The 26,409-nt window shown below is 44.1% G+C and overlaps 18 non-coding genes and 2 pseudogenes across 18 annotated transcripts; all 20 read left to right on the top strand.

The window, feature by feature from the left end:
• Positions 1-12,943: 12,943 nt before the first annotated feature.
• LOC135006826 (U1 spliceosomal RNA) lies at positions 12,944-13,107 on the top strand. Its single transcript, XR_010206914.1, has one exon. It is a non-coding gene; the product is annotated as a U1 spliceosomal RNA (small nuclear RNA).
• A 152-nt stretch (positions 13,108-13,259) lies between these two features.
• On the top strand, positions 13,260-13,422 carry LOC135006833 (U1 spliceosomal RNA). The gene has a single exon (XR_010206921.1). It is a non-coding gene; the product is annotated as a U1 spliceosomal RNA (small nuclear RNA).
• Positions 13,423-14,093: 671 nt separating this feature from the next.
• Positions 14,094-14,257, top strand: LOC135006844 (U1 spliceosomal RNA). Its single transcript, XR_010206929.1, has one exon. It is a non-coding gene; the product is annotated as a U1 spliceosomal RNA (small nuclear RNA).
• A 152-nt stretch (positions 14,258-14,409) lies between these two features.
• LOC135006842 (U1 spliceosomal RNA) lies at positions 14,410-14,572 on the top strand. The gene has a single exon (XR_010206927.1). It is a non-coding gene; the product is annotated as a U1 spliceosomal RNA (small nuclear RNA).
• Positions 14,573-15,237: 665 nt separating this feature from the next.
• LOC135006845 (U1 spliceosomal RNA) lies at positions 15,238-15,401 on the top strand. Its single transcript, XR_010206930.1, has one exon. It is a non-coding gene; the product is annotated as a U1 spliceosomal RNA (small nuclear RNA).
• A 152-nt stretch (positions 15,402-15,553) lies between these two features.
• LOC135006836 (U1 spliceosomal RNA) lies at positions 15,554-15,716 on the top strand. The gene has a single exon (XR_010206923.1). It is a non-coding gene; the product is annotated as a U1 spliceosomal RNA (small nuclear RNA).
• A 671-nt stretch (positions 15,717-16,387) lies between these two features.
• Positions 16,388-16,551, top strand: LOC135006837 (U1 spliceosomal RNA). The gene has a single exon (XR_010206924.1). It is a non-coding gene; the product is annotated as a U1 spliceosomal RNA (small nuclear RNA).
• A 152-nt stretch (positions 16,552-16,703) lies between these two features.
• On the top strand, positions 16,704-16,866 carry LOC135006832 (U1 spliceosomal RNA). The gene has a single exon (XR_010206920.1). It is a non-coding gene; the product is annotated as a U1 spliceosomal RNA (small nuclear RNA).
• A 671-nt stretch (positions 16,867-17,537) lies between these two features.
• On the top strand, positions 17,538-17,701 carry LOC135006829 (U1 spliceosomal RNA). The gene has a single exon (XR_010206917.1). It is a non-coding gene; the product is annotated as a U1 spliceosomal RNA (small nuclear RNA).
• A 152-nt stretch (positions 17,702-17,853) lies between these two features.
• Positions 17,854-18,016, top strand: LOC135006835 (U1 spliceosomal RNA). Its single transcript, XR_010206922.1, has one exon. It is a non-coding gene; the product is annotated as a U1 spliceosomal RNA (small nuclear RNA).
• Positions 18,017-18,687: 671 nt separating this feature from the next.
• On the top strand, positions 18,688-18,851 carry LOC135006825 (U1 spliceosomal RNA). Its single transcript, XR_010206913.1, has one exon. It is a non-coding gene; the product is annotated as a U1 spliceosomal RNA (small nuclear RNA).
• Positions 18,852-19,003: 152 nt separating this feature from the next.
• LOC135006831 (U1 spliceosomal RNA) lies at positions 19,004-19,166 on the top strand. Its single transcript, XR_010206919.1, has one exon. It is a non-coding gene; the product is annotated as a U1 spliceosomal RNA (small nuclear RNA).
• A 671-nt stretch (positions 19,167-19,837) lies between these two features.
• LOC135006828 (U1 spliceosomal RNA) lies at positions 19,838-20,001 on the top strand. The gene has a single exon (XR_010206916.1). It is a non-coding gene; the product is annotated as a U1 spliceosomal RNA (small nuclear RNA).
• A 152-nt stretch (positions 20,002-20,153) lies between these two features.
• Positions 20,154-20,307, top strand: LOC135006841 (U1 spliceosomal RNA; annotated as a pseudogene).
• A 680-nt stretch (positions 20,308-20,987) lies between these two features.
• LOC135006827 (U1 spliceosomal RNA) lies at positions 20,988-21,151 on the top strand. The gene has a single exon (XR_010206915.1). It is a non-coding gene; the product is annotated as a U1 spliceosomal RNA (small nuclear RNA).
• Positions 21,152-21,303: 152 nt separating this feature from the next.
• LOC135006838 (U1 spliceosomal RNA) lies at positions 21,304-21,439 on the top strand (annotated as a pseudogene).
• A 698-nt stretch (positions 21,440-22,137) lies between these two features.
• On the top strand, positions 22,138-22,301 carry LOC135006843 (U1 spliceosomal RNA). Its single transcript, XR_010206928.1, has one exon. It is a non-coding gene; the product is annotated as a U1 spliceosomal RNA (small nuclear RNA).
• Positions 22,302-22,453: 152 nt separating this feature from the next.
• On the top strand, positions 22,454-22,616 carry LOC135006839 (U1 spliceosomal RNA). The gene has a single exon (XR_010206925.1). It is a non-coding gene; the product is annotated as a U1 spliceosomal RNA (small nuclear RNA).
• Positions 22,617-23,262: 646 nt separating this feature from the next.
• On the top strand, positions 23,263-23,426 carry LOC135006830 (U1 spliceosomal RNA). Its single transcript, XR_010206918.1, has one exon. It is a non-coding gene; the product is annotated as a U1 spliceosomal RNA (small nuclear RNA).
• A 152-nt stretch (positions 23,427-23,578) lies between these two features.
• On the top strand, positions 23,579-23,741 carry LOC135006840 (U1 spliceosomal RNA). Its single transcript, XR_010206926.1, has one exon. It is a non-coding gene; the product is annotated as a U1 spliceosomal RNA (small nuclear RNA).
• The last annotated feature ends 2,668 nt before the right edge of the window (positions 23,742-26,409 follow it).

Below are 26,409 nucleotides of genomic sequence, written 5' to 3'. Positions count from 1 at the left end.
GCTTTGTTGTTTAGTAGAGGGCCCCTTGTTATCACCCTGTCTCGGATTTCTCTTTGTCTCCCATTAAGACCTGAGGGGGCATCGGAGTTGGGCAGACGTAATCCGCCCTTCAAACGCGGCTGCCATGGGCCCAAGCAACCATAGTCTCGCAAGAGATTTCTGACAGTACGGGCGAGACAACGGAGATAGGGCGCCAGGGGCTATTCCCGTTCCCACTCCCTTTCCAAGCATTACGTTCCAGTACTCAGGTCCTTGCTATAAGATATCCCCAGACCAGAGTATTGGAATCATAACAACAGGAGAGCAGCCCTGATATATAACAGAGGTGGAAGTTCTATAGGCAGCAGAGACGGAGACCAGCCAGCCAGTCTCCCAGTGCCCTGATCACTACACGCCGCCAGCACAGCATTACAGGAGGGTCCTATAGTGCTGCCCTGAGCTAACAGGTGTGTGTACCATTGTGCTGCGCCCTGGTGTCTCTGAGAGGGGTGAGGTCACCGTGCCGCTTTAGTATATGGCTTTTCCTTAGTACTGTAAGTTACAGCCCTGCACTAGTAGTGGCAACTCTGCCCTATGTGAACCTGTGAGGTTATTTTCCTATTTACAGAATAACCGGGGAGAAGGCGGCCATATTGCGGCTCTCAAGAGAAGGCACTCTAGTACACCCCCTGCTGGCGGCCACTGCGCAGGCGCAACAAATTGAAATGCCCGATCTCTATAATGGGGCATATTTCTCTTAATTAAAAAAAACCTGTAACTTTCTGAAAAACCACAACCCCAAAAGGCACTTCACAGGGACATGCTCTATCTAATAAAACAAACCCCAAGTCATATATATATATATAGATATATATATATATATATATATAATAAGATTTTACTCACCGGTAAATCTATTTCTCGTAGTCCGTAGTGGATGCTGGGACTCCGTAAGGACCATGGGGAATAGCGGCTCCGCAGGAGACTTGGCACAACTAAAGAGAGCTTTAGGACTACCTGGTGTGCACTGGCTCCTCCCCCTATGACCCTCCTCCAGACCTCAGTTAGGATACTGTGCCCGGAAGAGCTGACACTAAGGAAGGATTTTGAATCCCGGGTAAGACTCATACCAGCCACACTAATCACACCGTACAACTCGTGATATTATACCCAGTTAACAGTATGACAACAACGGAGCCTCTGCACAGATGGCTCTCAACAATAACCCTTTTGTTAACAATAACTATGTACAAGTACTTGGGATGGGTGCCCAGCATCCACTACGGACTACGAGAAATAGATTTACTGGTGAGTAAAATCTTATTTTCTCTGACGTCCTAAGTGGATGCTGGGACTCCGTAAGGACCATGGGGATTATATCAAAGGGAGAGTGCGGATGACTCTGCAGCACCGAATGAGCGAACTCCAGGTCCTCCTCAGCCAGGGTGTCAAACTTGTAAAATCTTGCAAATGTGTTTGACCCCGACCAAGTAGCAGCTCGGCAAAGTTGTAAAGCAGAGACCCCTCGGGCAGCCGCCCAAGAAGAGCCCACCTTCCTCGTGGAATGGGCTTTTACTGATCTAGAATGCGGCAGTCCCGCCGCAGAATGTGCAAGCTGAATTGTGCTACATATCCAGCGAGCAATAGTCTGCTTTGAAGCAGGAGCACCCATCTTGTTTGGTGCGTAGAGGATAAACAGCGAGTCAGTTTTCCTGACTCCAGCCATTCTGGAAACATAAATTTTCAGGGCCCTGACTACATCCAGCAACTTGGAATCCTCCAAGTTCCGAGTAGCCGCAGGCACCACAATAGGTTGGTTCAAATGAAACGCTGAAACCACCTTAGGCAGAAATTGGGGATGAGTCCTTAATTCCGCCCTATCCATATGGAAAATCACATAAGGGCTTTTACATGACAAAGCCGCCAACTCTGACACACGCCTGGCCGAAGCCAGGGCCAATAGCATGACCACTTTCGACGTGAGATATTTTAACTCCACGGTTTTAAGTGGCTCAAACCAATGTGATTTAAGGAAATCCAACACCACGTTGAGATCCCAAGGTGCCACTGGAGGCACAAAAGGAGGCTGAATATGCAGCACTCCTTTAACAAAAGTCTGAACTTCCGGCAGGGAAGCCAGTTCTTTTTGGAAGAAAATCGACAGAGCCGAAATCTGGACCTTAATGGACCCCAATTTGAGGCCCATATTCACCCCTGACTGTAGGAAGTGCAGGAATCGACCCAGTTGAAATTCCTCCGTTGGGGCCTTCCTGTCCTCACACCAAGCAACATATTTTCGCCATATGTGGTGATAATGTTTTGCGGTCACGTCCTTCCTGGCTTTGATCAGCGTAGGAATGACTTCCTCCGGAATGCCCTTTTCCTTCAGGATCCGGTGTTCAACAGCCATGCCGTCAAATGCAGCCACGGTAAGTCTTGGAACAGACAAGGCCCCTGCTGCAGCAGGTCTTGTCTGAGCGGTAGAGGCCATGGGTCCTCCGAGATCATTTCTTGAAGTTCTGGGTACCAAGCTCTTCTTGGCCAATCCGGAATAATGAGTATAGTTCTTACTCTTCTCCTTCTTATTATCCTCAGCACCCTTGGTATGAGAGGAAGAGGAGGAAACACATAAACCGACCGGTACACCCACGGTGTCACTAGAGCGTCCAACGCTATCGCCTGAGGGTCCCTTGACCTGGCGCAATAGTTTTCTAGCTTTTTGTTGAGGCGGGACGCCATCATGTCCACCTGTGGCCATTCCCATCGGTTTGTAATCAGCCGGAAGACTTCTGGATGAAGTCCCCACTCTCCCGGGTGGAGGTCGTATCTACTGAGGAAGTCTGCTTCCCAGTTGTCCACTCCCGGAATAAACACTGCCGACAGTGCTAACACGTGATTTTCCGCCCATCGGAGAATCTTCGTGGCTTCTGCCATCGCCATCCTGCTTCTCGTGCCGCCTTGTCGGTTTACATGGGCGACCGCCGTGATGTTGTCTGACTGAATCAGTACTGGCTGACTTTGAAGCAGGGGTCTTGCCTGACTTAGGGCATTGTAAATAGCTCTTAGTTCCAGAATATTTATGTGTAGGGACATTTCCTGGCTTGACCATAGTCCCTGGAAATTTCTTCCCTGTGTGACTGCTCCCCAGCCTCGAAGGCTGGCGTCCGTGGTTACCAGGACCCAGTCCTGTATGCCGAATCTGCGGCCCTCCAGAAGATGAGCACTCTGCAGCCACCACAGTACAGACACCCTGGTCCTTGCAGACAGGGTTATCCTCTGATGCATCTGAAGATGCGATCCGGACCACTTGTCCAACAGATCCCACTGAAAGATCCGTGCATGGAACCTTCCGAACGGAATTGCTTCGTAAGAAGCTACCATCTTTCCCAGGACTCGCGTGCAGTGGTGCACCGACACCTGTTTTGGTCTTAGGAGGTCTCTGACTAGCGATGACAACTCCTTGTCCTTCTCCTCCGGGAGAAACACCCTTTTCTGTTCTGTGTCCAGAACCATCCCCAGGAACAATAGACGTGTTGCAGGAACCAGCTGCGACTTTGGAATATTCAGGATCCAGCCGTGCTGTTGTAGCACCTGCCGAGCAAGTGCTACTCCGATCAACAACTGTTCCTTGGACCTCGCCTTTATCAGGAGATCGTCCAAGTACGGGATAATTATAACTCCCTTTTTTCGCAGGAGTATCATCATCTCGGCCATTACCTTGGTAAACACCCTCGGTGCCGTGGACAGACCAAACGGCAGCGTCTGGAATTGGTAATGACAGTCCTGTACCACAAATCTGAGGTACTCCTGGTGAGGAGAGTAAATGGGGACATGCAGGTAAGCATCCTTGATGTCCAGTGATACCATGTAATCCCCTTCCTCCAGGCTTGAGATAACCGCCCTGAGCGATTCCATCTTGAACTTGAACCGTTTTATATACGTGTTCAAAGATTTAAAATTTAAAATGGGTCTCACCGAACCGTCCGGTTTCGGTACCACAAACATTGTGGAATAGTAACCCCTTCCTTGTTGAAGGAGGGGTACCTTGACTATCACCTGCTGCAAATACAGCTTGTGAATTTGCCTCTATCACAGCCTCCCTGTCCAAGGGAGATGTTGGCAAGGCAGATTTTAGGAAACGGCGAGGGGGAGACGTCTCGAATTCCAGCTTGAATCCCTGAGACACTACTTGTAGAATCCAGGGATCCTCCTGTGAGCAAGCCCACTGATTGCTGAAGCACTTGAGATGGGCCCCCACCGCACCTGGCTCCACCAGTGGAGCCCCAGCGTCATGCTGTGGACTTAGCAGAAGCGGGGGAGGACTTTTGTTCCTGGGAACAGGCTGTATATATATATATATATATATATGCACACACACTCATGTATATACATGTATACACAAATACACGTATGTACATATTTATGTATGTCTTCAGGATCTCTTGCACTTACATGTGCAGCAGAGTACTGCAATGGAAGCATGCTGGGCCCATAACCCAGAGGTAGGCAGATTGAAACTATCCTCTGCTATATGCATTTTTTTTTGTTAATTAAAGTAATCCAAAACTGGGATTGATATTTTGTCTCTTTTATTTTTACTTAAAGTACAATAACTTTTACCATTTTAATTTGTTTTAATAGTATATTGACAGTATTGTTTTCTTTCAAAAATCCACTTCATTTTCTTTACCCTATTATTAAAATGGTAATTGACAAAAACAAACTACATTGTCACCAGAAGAGCAATACAAAATGTACAAGTGATATATTAAAATCATCTTTCCAGCTTGAATTTCAATGATGCATTGGGGCAACGATTTTGTGAGAAACATCTTCACCCTTAAATAAAGATTTTCTTAATTCCTTACCTGTGTGCTAATTAGATATCACCTTGTTTTCATATTAAACAGACTTCCACATGAGAAAGCAGCAAGGATGCAGTGGCGTTAATGTTTCCTGGTGTCAACCTGTATTATTTCAGTAGACATTGAAATGAGGATGCATCTTGCTGCCTTTCCAATGAAGCAAGTTTAATTTAGTAATAGGTGAAAAACCATCCTTACAAAGGTGTTAATCAGAGACTTGGCTTTGTGGACACTTTTCAGAGAACAAATTTGTTAGCATAAAAATAAAGCCAGAAAATAAAGAGCTGTTTAATCACTCAATTGGATTTTTCTGCCAGCATATTTTTTTTCTCTGCAACCCACTGCTAAATTGTGCTTCCTAGCTGTTTTTATAAAATCACTGAATCAAATCTAAATCTGATTACATCAGAGAAGGCCAAGTACCCTACACCATAACAGTGGGTTTGAAATTTTGACTTGTCTACTTAAAGATCACCAAAATCTGATAACAAGGTCAATTAGGTCCCTGGGTGGGATTGAACCACCAACCTTTTGGTTAATAGCCGTACATACTAACTGATTGCGCCACAGAGACACTTTGCAAAAGTCCATACTGACAAAGGCTAATAAGCATTCATCTAAAACGTTTCCTAGCAAAACTTTAAAAAGTCAATAATCTGGAGAGTTTTTGTAAGATGTTTCTTCCATCAACCAACGAAGAAACACATTGGTACTTTCCCATGATGAGTGAGTGCTTCAGGATCTCTTGCACTTACATGTGCAGCAGAGTACTGCAATGGAAGCATGCTGGACCCATAACCCAGAGGTAGGCAGATTGAAACTATCCTCTGCTGTATGCTTTTTTTTTTTTTTTTGTTAATTAAAGTAATCCAAAACTGGGATTAATATTTTGGCTCTTTTATTTTTACTTAAAGTACAATAACTTTTACCATTTTAATTTGTTTTAATAGTATATTGACAGTATTGTTTTCTTTCAAAAATCCACTTCATTTTCTTTACCCTATTATTAAAATGGTAATTGACAAAAACAAACTACATTGTCACCAGAAGAGCAATACAAAATGTACAAGTGATATATTAAAATCATCTTTCCAGCTTGAATTTCAATGATGCATTGGGGCAACGATTTTGTGAGAAACATCTTCACCCTTAAATAAAGATTTTCTTAATTCCTTACCTGTGTGCTAATTAGATATCACCTTGTTTTCACATTAAACAGACTTCCACATGAGAAAGCAGCAAGGATGCAGTGGCGTTAATGTTTCCTGGTGTCAACCTGTATTATTTCAGTAGACATTGAAATGAGGATGCATCTTGCTGCCTTTCCAATGAAGCAAGTTTAATTTAGTAATAGGTGAAAAACCATCCCTACAAAGGTGTTAATCAGAGACTTGGCTTTGTGGACACTTTTCAGAGAACAAATTTGTTAGCATAAAAATAAAGCCAGAAAATGAAGAGCTGTTTAATCACTCAATTGGATTTTTCTGCCAGCATATTTTTTTTCTCTGCAACCCACTGCTAAATTGTGCTTCCTAGCTGTTTTTATAAAATCACTGAATCAAATCTAACTCTGATTACATCAGAGAAGGCCAGGTACCCTACACCATAACAGGGGGTTTGAAATTTTGACTTGTCTACTTAAAGATCACCAAAATCTGATAACAAGGTCAATTAGGTCCCTGGGTGGGATTGAACCACCAACCTTTTGGTTAATAGCCGTACATACTAACTGATTGCGCCACAGAGACACTTTGCAAAAGTCCATACTGACAAAGGCTAATAAGCATTCATCTAAAACGTTTCCTAGAAAAACTTTAAAAAGTCAATAATCTGGAGAGTTTTTGTAAGATGTTTCTTCCATCAACCAACGAAGAAACACATTGGTACTTTCCCATGATGAGTGAGTGCTTCAGGATCTCTTGCACTTACATGTGCAGCAGAGTACTGCAATGGAAGCATGCTGGGCCCATAACCCAGAGGTAGGCAGATTGAAACTATCCTCTGCTATATGCATTTTTTTTTGTTAATTAAAGTAATCCAAAACTGGGATTGATATTTTGTCTCTTTTATTTTTACTTAAAGTACAATAACTTTTACCATTTTAATTTGTTTTAATAGTATATTGACAGTATTGTTTTCTTTCAAAAATCCACTTCATTTTCTTTACCCTATTATTAAAATGGTAATTGACAAAAACAAACTACATTGTCACCAGAAGAGCAATACAAAATGTACAAGTGATATATTAAAATCATCTTTCCAGCTTGAATTTCAATGATGCATTGGGGCAACGATTTTGTGAGAAACATCTTCACCCTTAAATAAAGATTTTCTTAATTCCTTACCTGTGTGCTAATTAGATATCACCTTGTTTTCATATTAAACAGACTTCCACATGAGAAAGCAGCAAGGATGCAGTGGCGTTAATGTTTCCTGGTGTCAACCTGTATTATTTCAGTAGACATTGAAATGAGGATGCATCTTGCTGCCTTTCCAATGAAGCAAGTTTAATTTAGTAATAGGTGAAAAACCATCCTTACAAAGGTGTTAATCAGAGACTTGGCTTTGTGGACACTTTTCAGAGAACAAATTTGTTAGCATAAAAATAAAGCCAGAAAATAAAGAGCTGTTTAATCACTCAATTGGATTTTTCTGCCAGCATATTTTTTTTCTCTGCAACCCACTGCTAAATTGTGCTTCCTAGCTGTTTTTATAAAATCACTGAATCACATCTAAATCTGATTACATCAGAGAAGGCCAAGTACCCTACACCATAACAGTGGGTTTGAAATTTTGACTTGTCTACTTAAAGATCACCAAAATCTGATAACAAGGTCAATTAGGTCCCTGGGTGGGATTGAACCACCAACCTTTTGGTTAATAGCCGTACATACTAACTGATTGCGCCACAGAGACACTTTGCAAAAGTCCATACTGACAAAGGCTAATAAGCATTCATCTAAAACGTTTCCTAGCAAAACTTTAAAAAGTCAATAATCTGGAGAGTTTTTGTAAGATGTTTCTTCCATCAACCAACGAAGAAACACATTGGTACTTTCCCATGATGAGTGAGTGCTTCAGGATCTCTTGCACTTACATGTGCAGCAGAGTACTGCAATGGAAGCATGCTGGACCCATAACCCAGAGGTAGGCAGATTGAAACTATCCTCTGCTGTATGCTTTTTTTTTTTTTTGTTAATTAAAGTAATCCAAAACTGGGATTGATATTTTGGCTCTTTTATTTTTACTTAAAGTACAATAACTTTTACCATTTTAATTTGTTTTAATAGTATATTGACAGTATTGTTTTATTTCAAAAATCCACTTAATTTTCTTTACCCTATTATTAAAATGGTAATTGACAAAAACAAACTACATTGTCACCAGAAGAGCAATACAAAATGTACAAGTGATATATTAAAATCATCTTTCCAGCTTGAATTTCAATGATGCATTGGGGCAACGATTTTGTGAGAAACATCTTCACCCTTAAATAAAGATTTTCTTAATTCCTTACCTGTGTGCTAATTAGATATCACCTTGTTTTAACATTAAACAGACTTCCACATGAGAAAGCAGCAAGGATGCAGTGGTGTTAATGTTTCCTGGTGTCAACCTGTATTATTTCAGTAGACATTGAAATGAGGATGCATCTTGCTGCCTTTCCAATGAAGCAAGTTTAATTTAGTAATAGGTGAAAAACCATCCTTACAAAGGTGTTAATCAGAGACTTGGCTTTGTGGACACTTTTCAGAGAACAAATTTGTTAGCATAAAAATAAAGCCAGAAAATAAAGAGCTGTTTAATCACTCAATTGGATTTTTCTGCCAGCATATTTTTTTTATCTGCAACCCACTGCTAAATTGTGCTTCCTAGCTGTTTTTATAAAATCACTGAATCAAATCTAACTCTGATTACATCAGAGAAGGCCAGGTACCCTACACCATAACAGGGGGTTTGAAATTTTGACTTGTCTACTTAAAGATCACCAAAATCTGATAACAAGGTCAATTAGGTCCCTGGGTGGGATTGAACCACCAACCTTTTGGTTAATAGCCGTACATACTAACTGATTGCGCCACAGAGACACTTTGCAAAAGTCCATACTGACAAAGGCTAATAAGCATTCATCTAAAACGTTTCCTAGAAAAACTTTAAAAAGTCAATAATCTGGAGAGTTTTTGTAAGATGTTTCTTCCATCAACCAACGAAGAAACACATTGGTACTTTCCCATGATGAGTGAGTGCTTCAGGATCTCTTGAACTTACATGTGCAGCAGAGTACTGCAATGGAAGCATGCTGGGCCCATAACCCAGAGGTAGGCAGATTGAAACTATCCTCTGCTATATGCATTTTTTTTTGTTAATTAAAGTAATCCAAAACTGGGATTGAAATTTTAGTCTCTTTTATTTTTACTTAAAGTACAATAACTTGTACCATTTTAATTTGTTTTAATAGTATATTGACAGTATTGTTTTCTTTCAAAAATCCACTTCATTTTTCTTTACCCTATTATTAAAATGGTAATTGACAAAAACAAACTGCAATGTCACCAGAAGAGCAATACAAAATGTACAAGTGATATATTAAAATCATCTTTCCAGCTTGAATTTCAATGATGCATTGGGTCAACAATTTTGTGAGAAACATCTTCACCCTTAAATAAAGATTTTCTTAATTCCTTACCTGTGTGCTAATTAGATATCACCTTGTTTTCACATTAAACAGACTTCCACATGAGAAAGCAGCAAGGATGCAGTGGCGTTAATGTTTCCTGGTGTCAACTTGTATTATTTCAGTAGACATTGAAATGAGGATGCATCTTGCTGCCTTTCCAATGAAGCAAGTTTAATTTAGTAATAGGTGAAAAACCATCATTACAAAGGTGTTAATCAGAGACTAGGCTTTGTGGACACTTTTCAGAGAACAAATTTGTTAGCATAAAAATAAAGCCAGAAAATGAAGAGCTGTTTAATCACTCGATTGGATTTTTCTGCCAGCATATTTTTTTTCTCTGCAACCCACTGCTAAATTGTGCTTCCTAGCTGTTTTTTATAAAATCACTGAATCAAATCTAACTCTGATTATATCAGAGAAGGCCATGTACCCTACACCATAAGAGGAGGTTTGAAATTTTGACTTGTCTACATAAATATCACCAAAATACTGATCACAAGGTTAATTACGTCCCTGGAGTGGGATTGAACCACCAACCTTTTGGTTAATAGTCAAACACACTAACCGATTGCGCCACAGAGACACTTTGCAAAAAGTACATACTGACAAAGGCTAATAAGCATTCATCTAAAACGTTTCCTAGAAAAACTTTAAAAAGTCAATAATCTGGAGAGTTTTTGTAAGATGTTTCTTCCATCAACCAACGAAGAAACACATTGGTACTTTCCCATGATGAGTGAGTGCTTCAGGATCTCTTGCACTTACATGTGCAGCAGAGTACTGCAATGGAAGCATGCTGGGCCCATAACCCAGAGGTAGGCAGATTGAAACTATCCTTTGCTATATGCATTTTTTTTGTTAATTTAAGTAATCAAAACTGGGATTGATATTTTTGCTCTTTTATTTTTACTTAAAGTACAATAACTTTTACCATTTTAATTTGTTTTAATAGTATATTGACAGTATTGTTTTCTTTCAAAAATCCACTTCATTTTCTTTACCCTATTATTAAAATGGTAATTGACAAAAACAAACTACATTGTCACCAGAAGAGCAATACAAAATGTACAAGTGATATATTAAATTCATCTTTCCAGCTTGAATTTCAATGATGCATTGGGTCAACAATTTTGTGAGAAACATCTTCACCCTTAAATAAAGATTTTCTTAATTCCTTACCTGTGTGCTAATTAGATATCACCTTGTTTTCACATTAAACAGACTTCCACATGAGAAAGCAGCAAGGATGCAGTGGCGTTAATGTTTCCTGGTGTCAACCTGTATTATTTCAGTAGACATTGAAATGAGGATGCATCTTGCTGCCTTTCCAATGAAGCAAGTTTAATTTAGTAATAGGTGAAAAACCATCCTTACAAAGGTGTTAATCAGAGACTTGGATTTGTGGACACTTTTCAGAGAACAAATTTGTTAGCATAAAAATAAAGCCAGAAAATGAAGAGCTGTTTAATCACTCAATTGGATTTTTCTGCCAGCATATTTTTTTTTCTCTGCAACCCACTGCTAAATTGTGCTACCTAGATGTTTTTATAAAATTACTGAATCAAATCTAACTCTGATTACATCAGAGAAGGCCAGGTACCCTACACCATAAGAGGAGGTTTGAAATTTTGACTTGTCTAATTAAATATCTCCAAAATCTGATCACAAGGTCAATTACATCCCTGGGTGGGATTGAACCACCAACCTTTTGGTTAATAGCCGAACACACTAACCAATTGCGCCACAGAGACACTTTGCAAACAGTACCCACTGACAAAGGCTAATAAGCATACATCTAGAATGTTTCCTAGAAAAACATTAAAAAATCAATAATCTGGAGAGTTTTTGTAAGATGTTTCTTCCATCAACCAATGAATAAACACATTGGTACTTTCCCATGATGAGTGAGTGCTTCAGGATCTCTTGCACTTACATGTGCAGCAGAGTACTGCAATGGAAGAATGCTGGACCCATAACCCAGAGGTAGGCAGATTGAAACTATCCTTTGCTATATGCATTTTTTTTTGTTAATTTAAGTAATCAAAACTGGGATTGATATTTTTGCTCTTTTATTTTTACTTAAAGTACAATAACTTTTACCATTTTAATTTGTTTTAATAGTATATTGACAGTATAGTTTTCTTTCAAAAATCCACTTAATTTTCTTTACCCTATTATTAAAATGGTAATTGACAAAAAAAACTACATTGTCACCAGAAGAGCAATACAAAATGTACAAGTGATATATTAAAATCATCTTTCCAACTTGAATTTCAATGATGCATTGGGGCAACAATTTTGTGAGAAACATCTTCACCCTTAAATAAAGATTTTCGTAATTTCTTACCTGTGTGCTAATTAGATATCACCTTGTTTTCACATTAAACAGACTTCCACATGAGAAAGCAGCAAGGATGCAGTGGCGTTAATGTTTCCTGGTGTCAACCTGTATTATTTCAGTAGACATTGAAATGAGGATGCATCTTGCTGCCTTTCCAATGAAGCAAGTTTAATTTAGTAATAGGTGAAAAACCATCCCTACAAAGGTGTTAATCAGAGACTTGGCCTTGTGGACACTTTTCAGAGAACAAATTTGTTAGCATAAAAATAAAGCCAGAAAATGAAGAGCTGTTTAATCACGCAATTTGATTTTTTTGCCAGCATATTTCTTTTTCTCTGCAACCCACTGCTAAATTGTGCTACCTAGATGTTTTTATAAAATTACTGAATCAAATCTAACTCTGATTACATCAGAGAAGGCCAGGTACCCTACACCATAACAGGGGGTTTGAAATTTTGACTTGTCTACTTTAAGATCACCAAAATCTGATAACAAGGTCAATTAGGTCCCTGGGTGGGATTGAACCACCAACCTTTTGGTTAATAGCCGTACATACTAACTGATTGCACCACAGAGACCCTTTTACTTGCCTTACAGAGCAGCTCTGGAGCTGTTACAGTGCCCAGCTGCTGCAAGAAATCAGCTTGAATGCTTAAGGGGCTGGGGCATAGCCAACATGAGCCCCACACCGAAGGAGGGTGGAGGTGTTTAATGCGAACTAGGGGTCATCCAAGCGCCGCAAAAGGCCGCCATGCCCTGCACGCCCCTTTTCTCTTTTCATATGCAGACGAGGGTTGAAGCCAACTTTGACCCACTGCTTGGATGACATCACCATATGCAAATCCATCTGCTGCAGGCCTTCCCCCAAGAATGCTTGCACTAGTTGTTGCATTTGGTTTGTTGTTTGGGGGTGCTTCAGTATTAGGCAGCCTTCTGCCCTCCCATGTTCATCTGAAAATATGTGTTCTCCCTGCAGTTGTTGTCCCCAGATGAGAGTTCCCTTGTGCTGCCTCAGTTGAATCTCCTTTACTTGACAGAGATGTGCCTGAGCAGTGGCCCTCCCCAGCTCTATCCCAAATCATACTTATTTTGCATAGGAGATACCATGGTCATGAAGATTGTTCTCCCAGGGTGAGGTTCATTCATTGCATTCTGGGTATGCTGACCCCTATGATTTCCCCAAATGTGGGAAACTCGACTGCATTATTTGTGGTAGTGGGGGACTGTGTTTGTGCTTTCCTCTGGTCAGCTCTGGTAAAAGTCAGATTTCTTTGTCTCAGATCTTCCTCTAGCCTTGTTCTTTTTTCTAGAGTTCCCTTGCGCTGCCTCAGTTGGATCTCCTTCACTTGACAGGGGGGTGCCCGAGCAGCGACCCTCCCCAGCTCTAGCCCAACTCCTACTTACCTGCCAGGTGAGATACTATGATCAGGAAGGTGCTTCTCCCAGGGCAAGGCTCACCCATTGCACTCTGGGTGTGCTGCTCCTGCGATTTCCCCAAATGTGGGACACTTGACTGCATAATTTGTGTTTCCTCTGGTCGGCTCTCGTATAATTCAGATCTCTTTGTCTCAGGTCTCTCTCCAGCCTAGTTTGCTGTCTGTTTCCACTTCTCTTTTCTTGAGCCGCTCCCTTCTATGCCCTTGCGCACTATCCTGACTTCTCCCGTCTGCTTACTTTGTGCCTTCCAACGCACAATGCGAACTACAGGTAGTGCTGCAGGGCCCACACTCTTTTACTTGCCTTACAGAGCAGCTCTGGAGCTGTTACAGTGCCCAGCTGCTGCAAGAAATCAGCTTGAATGCTTCAGGGGCTGGGGCATAGCCAACATGAGCCCCACACCGAAGGAGGGTGGAGGTGTTTAATGCGAACTAGGGGTCATCCAAGCGCCGCAAAAGGCCGCCATGCCCTGCACGCCCCTTTTCTCTTTTCATATGCAGACGAGGGTTGAAGCCAACTTTGACCCACTGCTTGGATGACATCACCATATGCAAATCCATCTGCTGCAGGCCTTCCCCCAGGAATGCTTGCACTAGTTGTTGCATTTGGTTTGTTGTTTGGGGGTGCTTCAGTATTAGGCAGCCTTCTGCCCTCCCATGTTCATCTGAAAATATGTGTTCTCCCTGCAGTTGTTGTCCCCAGATGAGAGTTCCCTTGTGCTGCCTCAGTTGAATCTCCTTTACTTGACAGAGATGTGCCTGAGCAGCGGCCCTCCCCAGCCCTATCCCAAATCATACTTATTTTGCATAGGAGATACCATGGTCATGAAGATTGTTCTCCCAGGGTGAGGTTCATTCATTGCATTCTGGGTATGCTGACCCCTGTGATTTCCCCAAATGTGGGAAACTCGACTGCATTATTTGTGGTAGTGGGGGACTGTGTTTGTGCTTTCCTCTGGTCAGCTCTGGTAAAAGTCAGATTTCTTTGTCTCAGATCTTCCTCTAGCCTTGTTCTTCTTTCGAGAGTTCCCTTGTGCTGCCTCAGTTGGATCTCCTTCACTTGACAGGGGGGTGCCCGAGCAGCGACCCTCCCCAGTTCTAGCCCAACTCCTACTTATCTGCCAGGTGAGATACTATGATCATGAAGGTGCTTCCCCCAGGGCAAGGCTCATCCATTGCACTCTGGGTGTGCTGCCCCTGTGATTTCCCCAAATGTGGGAAACTTGACGGCATAATTTGTGTTTCCACTGGTCGGCTTTCATATAATTCAGATCTCTTTGTCTAAGGTCTCTCTCCAGCCTAGTTTGCTGTCTGTTTCCACTTCTTTTTTTTTGAGCCCCTCCCTTCTATACCCTTGTGCACTATCCTGACTTCTACTCCTGTCTGCTTACTTTGTGCCTTCCAATGCACAATGCAAACTACAGGTAGTGCTGCAGGGCCCACAACCTTTTACTTGCCTTACAGAGCAGCTCTGGAGCTGTTACAGTGCCAAGCTGCTGCAAGAAATCAGCTTGAAGGCTGGGGCATTGCCAATATGAGCCCCACACCGAAGGAGGGTGGGGGTGTTTAATGCGAACTAAGGGTCATCCAAGCGCCGCAAAAGGCCGCCATGCCCTGCATACCCCTTTTCTCTTTTCATATGCAGATGAGGGTTCCAGCCAACTTTGGCCCACTGCTTGGATGACATCACTGTATGCAAATCCGTCTTCTGCAGACCTTCCCCCAGGAATGCTTGTACTAGTTGTTGCATTTGGTTTGTTGTTTGGGGGTGCTTCAGTATTAGGCAGCCTTCTGCCCTCCCATGTTCATTTGAAAATATGTGTTCTCCCTGCAGTTGTTGTCCCCAGATGAGAGTTCCCTTGTGCTGCCTCAGTTGAATCTCCTTTACTTGACAGAGATATGCCTGAGCAGCGGCCCTCCCCAGCCCTATCCCAAATCATACTTATTTTGCATAGGAGATACCATGGTCATGAAGATTGTTCTCCCAGGGAGAGGTTCATTCATTGCATTCTGGGTATGCTGACCCCTGTGATTTCCCCAAATGTGGGAAACTCGACTGCATTATTTGTGGTAGTGGGGGACTGTGTTTGTGCTTTCCTCTGGTCAGCTCTGGTAAAAGTCAGATTTCTTTGTATCAGATCTTCCTCTAGCCTTGTTCTTCTTTCGAGAGTTCCCTTGTGCTGCCTCAGTTGGATCTCCTTCACTTGACAGGGGGGTGCCCGAGCAGCGACCCTCCCCAGCTCTAGCCCAACTCCTACTTACCTGCCAGGTGAGATACTATGATCAGGAAGGTGCTTCTCCCAGGGCAAGGCTCACCCATTGCACTCTGGGTGTGCTGCTCCTGCGATTTCCCCAAATGTGGGACACTTGATTGCATAATTTGTGTTTCCTCTGGTCGGCTCTCGTATAATTCAGATCTCTTTGTCTCAGGTCTCTCTCCAGCCTAGTTTGCTGTCTGTTTCCACTTCTCTTTTCTTGAGCTGCTCCCTTCTATGCCCTTGCGCACTATCCTGACTTCTCCCGTCTGCTTACTTTGTGCCTTCCAACGCACAATGCGAACTACAGGTAGTGCTGCAGGGCCCACACCCTTTTAGTTGCCTTACAGAGCAGCTCTGGAGCTGTTACAGTGCCCAGCTGCTGCAAGAAATCAGCAGGAATGCTTCAGGGGCTGGGGCATTGCCAACATGAGCCCCACACCGAAGGAGGGTGGGGGTGTTTAATGCGAACTAAGGGTCATCCAAGCGCCGCAAAAGGCCGCCATGCCCTGCATACCCCTTTTCTCTTTTCATATGCAGATGAGGGTTCCAGCCAACTTTGGCCCACTGCTTGGATGACATCACTGTATGCAAATCCGTCTTCTGCAGACCTTCCCCCAGGAATGCTTGTACTAGTTGTTGCATTTGGTTTGTTGTTTGGGGGTGCTTCAGTATTAGGCAGCCTTCTGCCCTCCCATGTTCATTTGAAAATATGTGTTCTCCCTGCAGTTGTTGTCCCCAGATGAGAGTTCCCTTGTGCTGCCTCAGTTGAATCTCCTTTACTTGACAGATATATGCCTGAGCAGCGGCCCTCCCCAGCCCTATCCCAAATCATACTTATTTTGCATAGGAGATACCATGGTCATGAAGATTGTTCTCCCAGGGTGAGGTTCATTCATTGCATTCTGGGTATGCTGACCCCTGTGATTTCCCCAAATGTGGGAAACTCGACTGCATTATTTGTGGTAGTGGGGGACTGTGTTTGTGCTTTCCTCCGGTCAGCTCTGGTAAAAGTCAGATTTCTTTGTCTCAGATCTTCCTCTAGCCTTGTTCTTCTTTCGAGAGTTCCCTTGTGCTGCCTCAGTTGGATCTCCTTCACTTGACAGGGGGGTGCCCGAGCAGCGACCCTCCCCAGCTCTAGCCCAACTCCTACTTACCTGCCAGGTGAGATACTATGATCAGGAAGGTGCTTCTCCCAGGGCAAGGCTCACCCATTGCACTCTGGGTGTGCTGCTCCTGCGATTTCCCCAAATGTGGGACACTTGACTGCATAATTTGTGTTTTCTCTGGTCGGCTCTCGTATAATTCAGATCTCTTTGTCTCATGTCTCTCTCCAGCCTAGTTTGCTGTCTGTTTCCACTTCTCTTTTCTTGAGCCGCTCCCTTCTATGCCCTTGCGCACTATCCTGACTTCTCCCGTCTGCTTACTTTGTGCCTTCCAACGCACAATGCGAACTACAGGTAGTGCTGCAGGGCCCACACCCTTTTACTTGCCTTACAGAGCAGCTCTGGAGCTGTTACAGTGCCCAGCTGCTGCAAGAAATCAGCTTGAATGCTTCAGGTGCTGGGGCATAGCCAACATGAGCCCCACACCGAAGGAGGGTGGAGGTGTTTAATGCGAATTAGAAGTCATCCAAGCGCCGCAAATGGCCGCCATGCCCTGCACATCCCTTTTTTCTTTTCATATGCAGACGAGGGTTGAAGCCAACTTTGACCCACTGCTTGGATGACATCACCATATGCAAATCCATCTGCTGCAGGCCTTCCCCCAGGAATGCTTGCACTAGTTGTTGCATTTGGTTTGTTGTTTGGGGGTGCTTCAGTATTAGGCAGCCTTCTGCCCTCCCATGTTCATTTGAAAATATGTGTTCTCCCTGCAGTTGTTGTCCCCAGATGAGAGTTCCCTTGTGCTGCCTCAGTTGAATCTCCTTTACTTGACAGAGATATGCCTGAGCAGCGGCCCTCCCCAGCCCTATCCCAAATCATACTTATTTTGCATAGGAGATACCATGGTCATGAAGATTGTTCTCCCAGGGAGAGGTTCATTCATTGCATTCTGGGTATGCTGACCCCTGTGATTTCCCCAAATGTGGGAAACTCGACTGCATTATTTGTGGTAGTGGGTGACTGTGTTTGTGCTTTCCTCTGGTCAGCTCTGGTAAAAGTCAGATTTCTTTGTCTCAGATCTTCCTCTAGCCTTGTTCTTCTTTCGAGAGTTCCCTTGTGCTGCCTCAGTTGGATCTCCTTCACTTGACAGGGGGGTGCCCGAGCAGCAACCCTCCCCAGCTCTAGCCCAACTCCTACTTACCTGCCAGGTGAGATACTATGATCAGGAAGGTGCTTCTCCCAGGGCAAGGCTCACCCATTGCACTCTGGGTGTGCTGCTCCTGCGATTTCCCCAAATGTGGAACACTTGATTGCATAATTTGTGTTTCCTCTGGTCGGCTCTCGTATAATTCAGATCTCTTTGTCTCAGGTCTCTCTCCAGCCTAGTTTGCTGTCTGTTTCCACTTCTCTTTTCTTGAGCTGCTCCCTTCTATGCCCTTGCGCACTATCCTGACTTCTCCCGTCTGCTTACTTTGTGCCTTCCAACGCACAATGCGAACTACAGGTAGTGCTGCAGGGCCCACACCCTTTTAGTTGCCTTACAGAGCAGCTCTGGAGCTGTTACAGTGCCCAGCTGCTGCAAGAAATCAGCAGGAATGCTTCAGGGGCTGGGGCATTGCCAACATGAGCCCCACACCGAAGGAGGGTGGGGGTGTTTAATGCGAACTAAGGGTCATCCAAGCGCCGCAAAAGGCCGCCATGCCCTGCATACCCCTTTTCTCTTTTCATATGCAGATGAGGGTTCCAGCCAACTTTGGCCCACTGCTTGGATGACATCACTGTATGCAAATCCGTCTTCTGCAGACCTTCCCCCAGGAATGCTTGTACTAGTTGTTGCATTTGGTTTGTTGTTTGGGGGTGCTTCAGTATTAGGCAGCCTTCTGCCCTCCCATGTTCATTTGAAAATATGTGTTCTCCCTGCAGTTGTTGTCCCCAGATGAGAGTTCCCTTGTGCTGCCTCAGTTGAATCTCCTTTACTTGACAGATATATGCCTGAGCAGCGGCCCTCCCCAGCCCTATCCCAAATCATACTTATTTTGCATAGGAGATACCATGGTCATGAAGATTGTTCTCCCAGGGTGAGGTTCATTCATTGCATTCTGGGTATGCTGACCCCTGTGATTTCCCCAAATGTGGGAAACTCGACTGCATTATTTGTGGTAGTGGGGGACTGTGTTTGTGCTTTCCTCCGGTCAGCTCTGGTAAAAGTCAGATTTCTTTGTCTCAGATCTTCCTCTAGCCTTGTTCTTCTTTCGAGAGTTCCCTTGTGCTGCCTCAGTTGGATCTCCTTCACTTGACAGGGGGGTGCCCGAGCAGCGACCCTCCCCAGCTCTAGCCCAACTCCTACTTACCTGCCAGGTGAGATACTATGATCAGGAAGGTGCTTCTCCCAGGGCAAGGCTCACCCATTGCACTCTGGGTGTGCTGCTCCTGCGATTTCCCCAAATGTGGGACACTTGACTGCATAATTTGTGTTTTCTCTGGTCGGCTCTCGTATAATTCAGATCTCTTTGTCTCATGTCTCTCTCCAGCCTAGTTTGCTGTCTGTTTCCACTTCTCTTTTCTTGAGCCGCTCCCTTCTATGCCCTTGCGCACTATCCTGACTTCTCCCGTCTGCTTACTTTGTGCCTTCCAACGCACAATGCGAACTACAGGTAGTGCTGCAGGGCCCACACCCTTTTACTTGCCTTACAGAGCAGCTCTGGAGCTGTTACAGTGCCCAGCTGCTGCAAGAAATCAGCTTGAATGCTTCAGGTGCTGGGGCATAGCCAACATGAGCCCCACACCGAAGGAGGGTGGAGGTGTTTAATGCGAATTAGAAGTCATCCAAGCGCCGCAAAAGGCCGCCATGCCCTGCACATCCCTTTTTTCTTTTCATATGCAGACGAGGGTTGAAGCCAACTTTGACCCACTGCTTGGATGACATCACCATATGCAAATCCATCTGCTGCAGGCCTTCCCCCAGGAATGCTTGCACTAGTTGTTGCATTTGGTTTGTTGTTTGGGGGTGCTTCAGTATTAGGCAGCCTTCTGCCCTCCCATGTTCATCTGAAAATATGTGTTCTCCCTGCAGTTGTTGTCCCCAGATGAGAGTTCCCTTGTGCTGCCTCAGTTGAATCGCCTTTACTTGACAGAGATGTGCCTGAGCAGCGGCCCTCCCCAGCCCTATCCCAAATCATACTTATTTTGCATAGGAGATATCATGGTCATGAAGATTGTTCTCCCAGGGTGAGGTTCATTCATTGCATTCTGGGTATGATGACCCCTGTGATTTCCCCAAATGTGGGAAACTCGACTGCATTATTTGTGGTAGTGGGGGACTGTGTTTGTGCTTTCCTCTGGTCAGCTCTGGTAAAAGTCAGATTTCTTTGTCTCAGATCTTCCTCTAGCCTTGTTCTTCTTTCGAGAGTTCCCTTGTGCTGCCTCAGTTGGATCTCCTTCACTTGACAGGGGGGTGCCTGAGCAGCGACCCTCCCCAGCTCTAGCCCAACTCCTACTTACCTGCCAGGTGAGATACTATGATCATGTAGGTGCTTCTCCCAGGGCAAGGCTCACCCATTGCACTCTGGGTGTGCTGCTTCTTTGATTTCCCCAAATGTGGGAAACTTAACTGCATAATTTGTGTTTCCCATGGTCGGCTCTCATATAATTCAGATCTCTTTGTCTCAGGTCTCTCTTCAGCCTAGTTTGCTGTCTGTTTCCACTTCTCTTTTCTTGAGCCGCTCCCTTCTATGCCCTTGCGCACTATACTGACTTCTCCCATCTGCTTACTTTGTGCCTTCCAACGCACAATGCGAACTACAGGTAGTGCTGCAGGGCCCACACCCTTTTACTTGCCTTACAGAGCAGCTCTGGAGCTGTTACAGTGCCCAGCTGCTGCAAGAAATCAGCTTGAATGCTTCAGGGGCTGGGGCATAGCCAACATGAGCCCCACACCGAAGGAGGGTGGAGGTGTTTAATGCGAACTAGGGGTCATCCAAGCGCCGCAAAAGGCCGCCATGCCCTGCACGCCCCTTTTCTCTTTTCATATGCAGATGAGGGTTGAAGCCAACTTTGACCCACTGCTTGGATGACATCACCATATGCAAATCCATCTGCTGCAGGCCTTCCCCCAGGAATGCTTGTACTAGTAGTTGCATTTGGTTTGTTGTTTGGGGGTGCTTCAGTATTAGGCAGCCTTCTGCCCTCCCATGTTCATCTGAAAATATGTGTTCTCCCTGCAGTTGTTGTCCCCAGATGAGAGTTCCCTTGTGCTGCCTCAGTTGAATCTCCTTTACTTGACAGAGATGTGCCTGAGCAGCGGCCCTCCCCAGCCCTATCCCAAATCATACCTATTTTGCATAGGAGATACCATGGTCATGAAGATTGTTCTCCCAGGGTGAGGTTCATTCATTGCATTCTGGGTATGCTGACCCCTGTGATTTCCCCAAATGTGGGAAACTCGACTGCATTATTTGTGGTAGAGGGGGACTGTGTTTGTGCTTTCCTCTGGTCAGCTCTGGTAAAAGTCAGATTTCTTTGTCTCAGATCTTCCTCTAGCCTTGTTCCTCTTTCGAGAGTTCCCTTGTGCTGCCTCAGTTGGATCTCCTTCACTTGACAGGGGGGTGCCCGAGCAGCGACCCTCCCCAGCTCTAGCCCAACTCCTACTTACCTGCCAGGTGAGATACTATGATCATGAAGGTGCTTCTCCCAGGGCAAGGCTCACCCATTGCACTCTGGGTGTGCTGCTCCTACAATTTCCCCAAATGTGGGACACTTGACTGCATAATTTGTGTTTCCCCTTGTCGGCTCTCGTATAATTCAGATCTCTTTGTCTCAGGTCTCTCTCCAGCCTAGTTTGCTGTCTGTTTCCACTTCTCTTTTCTTGAGCCGCTCCCTTCTATGCCCTTGCGCACTATCCTGACTTCTCCCGTCTGCTTACTTTGTGCCTTACAATGCACAATGCAAACTACAGGTAGTGCTGCAGGGCCCACACCCTTTTACTTGCCTTACAGAGCAGCTCTGGAGCTGTTACAGTGCCCAGCTGCATCAAGAAATCAGCTTGAATGCTTCAGGGGCTGGGGCATAGCCAACATGAGCCCCACACCGAAGGAGGGTGGAGGTGTTTAATGCGAACTAAGGGTCATCCAAGCGCCGCAAAAGGCCGCCATGCCCTGCACACCCCTTTTCTCTTTTCATATGCAGACGAGGGTTGAAGCCAACTTTGACCCACTGCTTGGATGGCATTACCATATGCAAATCAATCTGCTGCAGGCCTTCCCCCAGGAATGCTTGCACTAGTTGTTGCATTTGGTTTGTTGTTTGGGGGTGCTTCAGTATTAGGCAGCCTTCTGCCCTCCCATGTTCATCTGAAAATATGTGTTCTCCCTGCAGTTGTTGTCCCCAGATGAGAGTTCCCTTGTGCTGCCTCAGTTGAATCTCCTTTACTTGACAGAGATGTGCCTGAGCAGCGGCCCTCCCCAGCCCTATCCCAAATCATACTTATTTTGCATAGGAGATACCATGGTCATGAAGATTGTTCTCCCAGGGTGAGGTTCATTCATTGCATTCTGGGTATGCTGACCCCTGTGATTTCCCCAAATGTGGGAAACTCGACTGCATTATTTGTGGTAGTGGGGGACTGTGTTTGTGCTTTCCTCTGGTCAGCTCTGGTAAAAGTCAGATTTCTTTGTCTCAGATCTTCCTCTAGCCTTGTTCTTCTTTCGAGAGTTCCCTTGTGCTGCCTCAGTTGGATCTCCTTCACTTGACAGGGGGGTGCACGAGCAGCGACCCTCCCCAGCTCTAGCCCAACTCCTATTTACCTGCCAGGTGAGATACTATGATCAGGAAGGTGCTTCTCCCAGGGCAAGGCTCACCCATTGCACTCTGGGTGTGCTGCTCCTGCGATTTCCCCAAATGTGGGACACTTGACTGCATAATTTGTGTTTCCTCTGGTCGGCTCTCATATAATTCAGATCTCTTTGTCTCAGGTCTTTCTCCAGCCTAGTTTGCTGTCTGTTTCCACTTCTCTTTTCTTGAGCCGCTCCCTTCTATGCAGTTGCGCACTTTCCTGACCTCTCCCGTCTGCTTACTTTGTGCCCTCCAACGCACAATGCATACTACAGGTAGTGCTGCAGGGCCCACACCCTTTTACATGCTTTACAGAGCAACTCTGGAGCTGTTACAGTGCCCAGCTGCTGCAAGAAATCATCTTGAATGCTTCAGGGGCTGGGGCATAGCCAACATGAGCCCCACACCGAAGGAGGGGTCATCCAAGCGCCACAAAAGGACACCATGCCCTGCACATCCCTTTTTTCTTTTCATATGCAGACGAGGGTTGAAGCCAACTTTGACCCACTGCTTGGATGACATCACCATATGCAAATCCATCTGCTGCAGGCCTTCCCCCAGGAATGCTTGCACTAGTTGTTGCATTTGGTTTGTTGTTTGGGGGTGCTTCAGTATTAGGCAGCCTTCTGCCCTCCCATGTTCATCTGAAAATATGTGTTCTCCCTGCAGTTGTTGTCCCCAGATGAGAGTTCCCTTGTGCTGCCTCAGTTGAATCTTCTTTACTTGACAGAGATGTGCCTGAGCAGCGGCCCTCCCCAGCCCTATCCCAAATCATACTTATTTTGCATAGGAGATACCATGGTCATGAAGATTGTTCTCCCAGGGTGAGGTTCATTCATTGCATTCTGGGTATGCTGACCCCTGTGATTTCCCCAAATGTGGGAAACTCGACAGCATTATTTGTGGTAGTGGGGGACTGTGTTTGTGCTTTCTTCTGGTCAACTCTGGTAAAAATCAGATTTCTTTGTCTCAGATCTTCCTCTAGCCTTGTTCCTCTTTCGAGAGTTCCCTTGTGCTGCCTCAGTTGGATCTCCTTCACTTGACAGGGGGGTACCCGAGCAGCGACCCTCCCCAGCTCTAGCCCAACTCCTACTTACCTGCCAGGTGAGATACTATGATCATGTAGGTGCTTCTCCCAGGGCAAGGCTCACCCATTGCACTCTGGGTGTGCTGCCCCTGTGATTTCCCCAAATGTGGGAAACTTGACTGCATAATTTGTGTTTACCCTGGTCGTCTCTCGTATAATTCAGATCTCTTTGTCTCAGGTCTCTCTCCAGCCTAGTTTGCTGTCTGTTTCCACTTCTCTTTTCTTGAGCCGCACCCTTCTATGCCCTTGCGCACTATCCTGACTTCTCCCGTCTGCTTACTTTGTGCCTTCCAACACACAATGCAAACTACAGGTAGTGCTGCAGGGCCCACACCCTTTTTTTTGTTAACTAAAGTAATCCAAAACTGGGATTGATATTTTGGCTCTTTTATTTTTACTTAAAGTACAATAACTTTTACCATTTTAATTTGTTTTAATAGTATATTGACAGTATTGTTTTCTTTCAAAAATCCACTTCATTTTCTTTACCCTATTATTAAAATGGTAATTGACAAAATCAAACTACATTGTCACCAGAAGAGCAATACAAAATGTACAAGTGATATATTAAAATCATCTTTCCAGCTTGAATTTCAATGATGCATTGGGGCAACGATTTTGTGAGAAACATCTTCACCCTTAAATAAAGATTTTCTTAATTCCTTACCTGTGTGCTAATTAGATATCACCTTGTTTTCACATTAAACAGACTTCCACATGAGAAAGCAGCAAGGATGCAGTGGCGTTAATGTTTCCTTGTGTCAACCTGTATTATTTCAGTAGACATTGAAATGAGGATGCATCTTGCTGCCTTTCCAATGAAGCAAGTTTAATTTAGTAATAGGTGAAAAACCATCCCTACAAAGGTGTTAATCAGAGACTTGGCTTTGTGGACACTTTTCAGAGAACAAATTTGTTAGCATAAAAATAAAGCCAGAAAATGAAGAGCTGTTTAATCACGCAATTTGATTTTTTTGCCAGCATATTTCTTTTTCTCTGCAACCCACTGCTAAATTGTGCTTCCTAGATGTTTTTATAAAATCACTGAATCAAATCTAACTCTGATTACATCAGAGAAGGCCAGGTACCCTACACCATAACAGGGGGTATGAAATTTGACTTGTCTACTTAAAGATCACCAAAATCTGATAACAAGGTCAATTAGGTCCCTGGGTGGGATTGAACCACCAACCTTTTGGTTAATAGCCGTACATACTAACTGATTGCGCCACAGAGACACTTTACGAAAGTTCATACTGACAAAGGCTAATAAGCATTCATCTAAAACGTTTCCTAGAAAAACTTTAAAAAGTCAATAATCTGGAGAGTTTTTGTAAGATGTTTCTTCCATCAACCAACGAAGAAACACATTGGTACTTTCCCATGATGAGTGAGTGCTTCAGCCGGGGGGCAATGGAGGAAGCCCCTTTAGGGCTGGAGCCCGGCGGCAACTGACTCCGTTGTCTCTGGCAGTTCCGCCCCTGGACTAGAGGAATGGTCAAGAACATGGCAACATTTAATGCCAAAAAATGCAAAATCATACACGTCTCAAAAATGCAAAGGCTAACTATAATATTAAGGGCATTATAATGGCAAGAGGAAAGCTATCTAAGTATTACTATTTCAGGTAAGCAATGTAACAAAGCAATAGGAAAGGCAAGTCAGATGCTTGTTTGCATAGGTTAAAGAACCAGTAGCAGAAAAAAGTAATACAGGTTGAGTATCCCATATCCAAATATTCCGAAATACGGAATATTCCGAAATACGGACTTTTTTGAGTGAGACTGAGATAGTGAAACCTTTGTGTTTTGATGGCTCAGTGTACACAAACTTTGTTTAATACTCAAAGTTATTAAAAATATTGTATTAAATGAACTTCAGACTGTGTGTATAAGGTGTATATGAAACATAAATGAATTCTGTGAATGTACACACACTTTGTTTAATGCACAAAGTTATAAAAAATATTGGCTAAAATGACCTTCAGGCTGTGTGTATAAGGTGTATATGAAACATAAATGCCTTCTGTGCTTAGATTTAGGTCCCATCACCATAATATCTCGTTATGGTATGCAATTATTCCAAAATACAGAAAAATCCGATATCCAAAATTCCTCTGGTCCCAAGCATTTTGGATAAGGGATACTCAACCTGTAATGCCACTGTATAGGTCCTTGGTACAGCCACATTTAGAATCCTGTGTTCAGTTCCAGAAGCCATATCTCCAGAAGGCTGTAAATACATTAGGGCAACTAAAATTGTGCATGGCCTACATCACAAAACTTACCTGGAAATACTAAAAAATGTTGATGTGTATAGTTTGGAGAAGGGAAGAGGGAACATACAGTAATAGAAACATTTAAATATATAGGGAGGAATGTAATAGGGTGTGAGAATCAGAAAGTGAGAGATTTTGTGTTTTTTCCTGTTGTTTTTTTTGTTTTTGTTTGATTGTTTGTTTTTAAAGTGGCAATCCTTTACATGGCAAAACCAGGTTGATATTTGCCATGTAAAGGATTGCCACCGTGGGCATGTGTAGAAGGGGCACTGCTTCTGTTGGCATTATGTGTGTAAGCTGCACTGATATGGTGGTTATGTGTATAAAGGGCACTGCGACTGTGGGTATTATTATTATTATTATTATTACATGCGGTGTAATGACAATAAGATAGTGCTACTGTGTGGCGTATTTTGATTTGGGGTGCTATTGTGTGGCCATGCCCCTTCCTTGTGATACCACACCTTCTTTTTTTAAGGAGCGCACTGTCCCTTTATTAAGTATTGGAGAGAGGGCCCAAATTAATAGTTTGCAGGGAGGCGCCAAACACCCTAG

This window comes from Pseudophryne corroboree, unplaced genomic scaffold (genome assembly GCF_028390025.1).
Source record: "Pseudophryne corroboree isolate aPseCor3 unplaced genomic scaffold, aPseCor3.hap2 scaffold_2172, whole genome shotgun sequence".
NCBI classification, from domain to species: domain Eukaryota; kingdom Metazoa; phylum Chordata; class Amphibia; order Anura; family Myobatrachidae; genus Pseudophryne; species Pseudophryne corroboree.
This window is presented reverse-complemented; position numbering and strand designations above follow the sequence as displayed.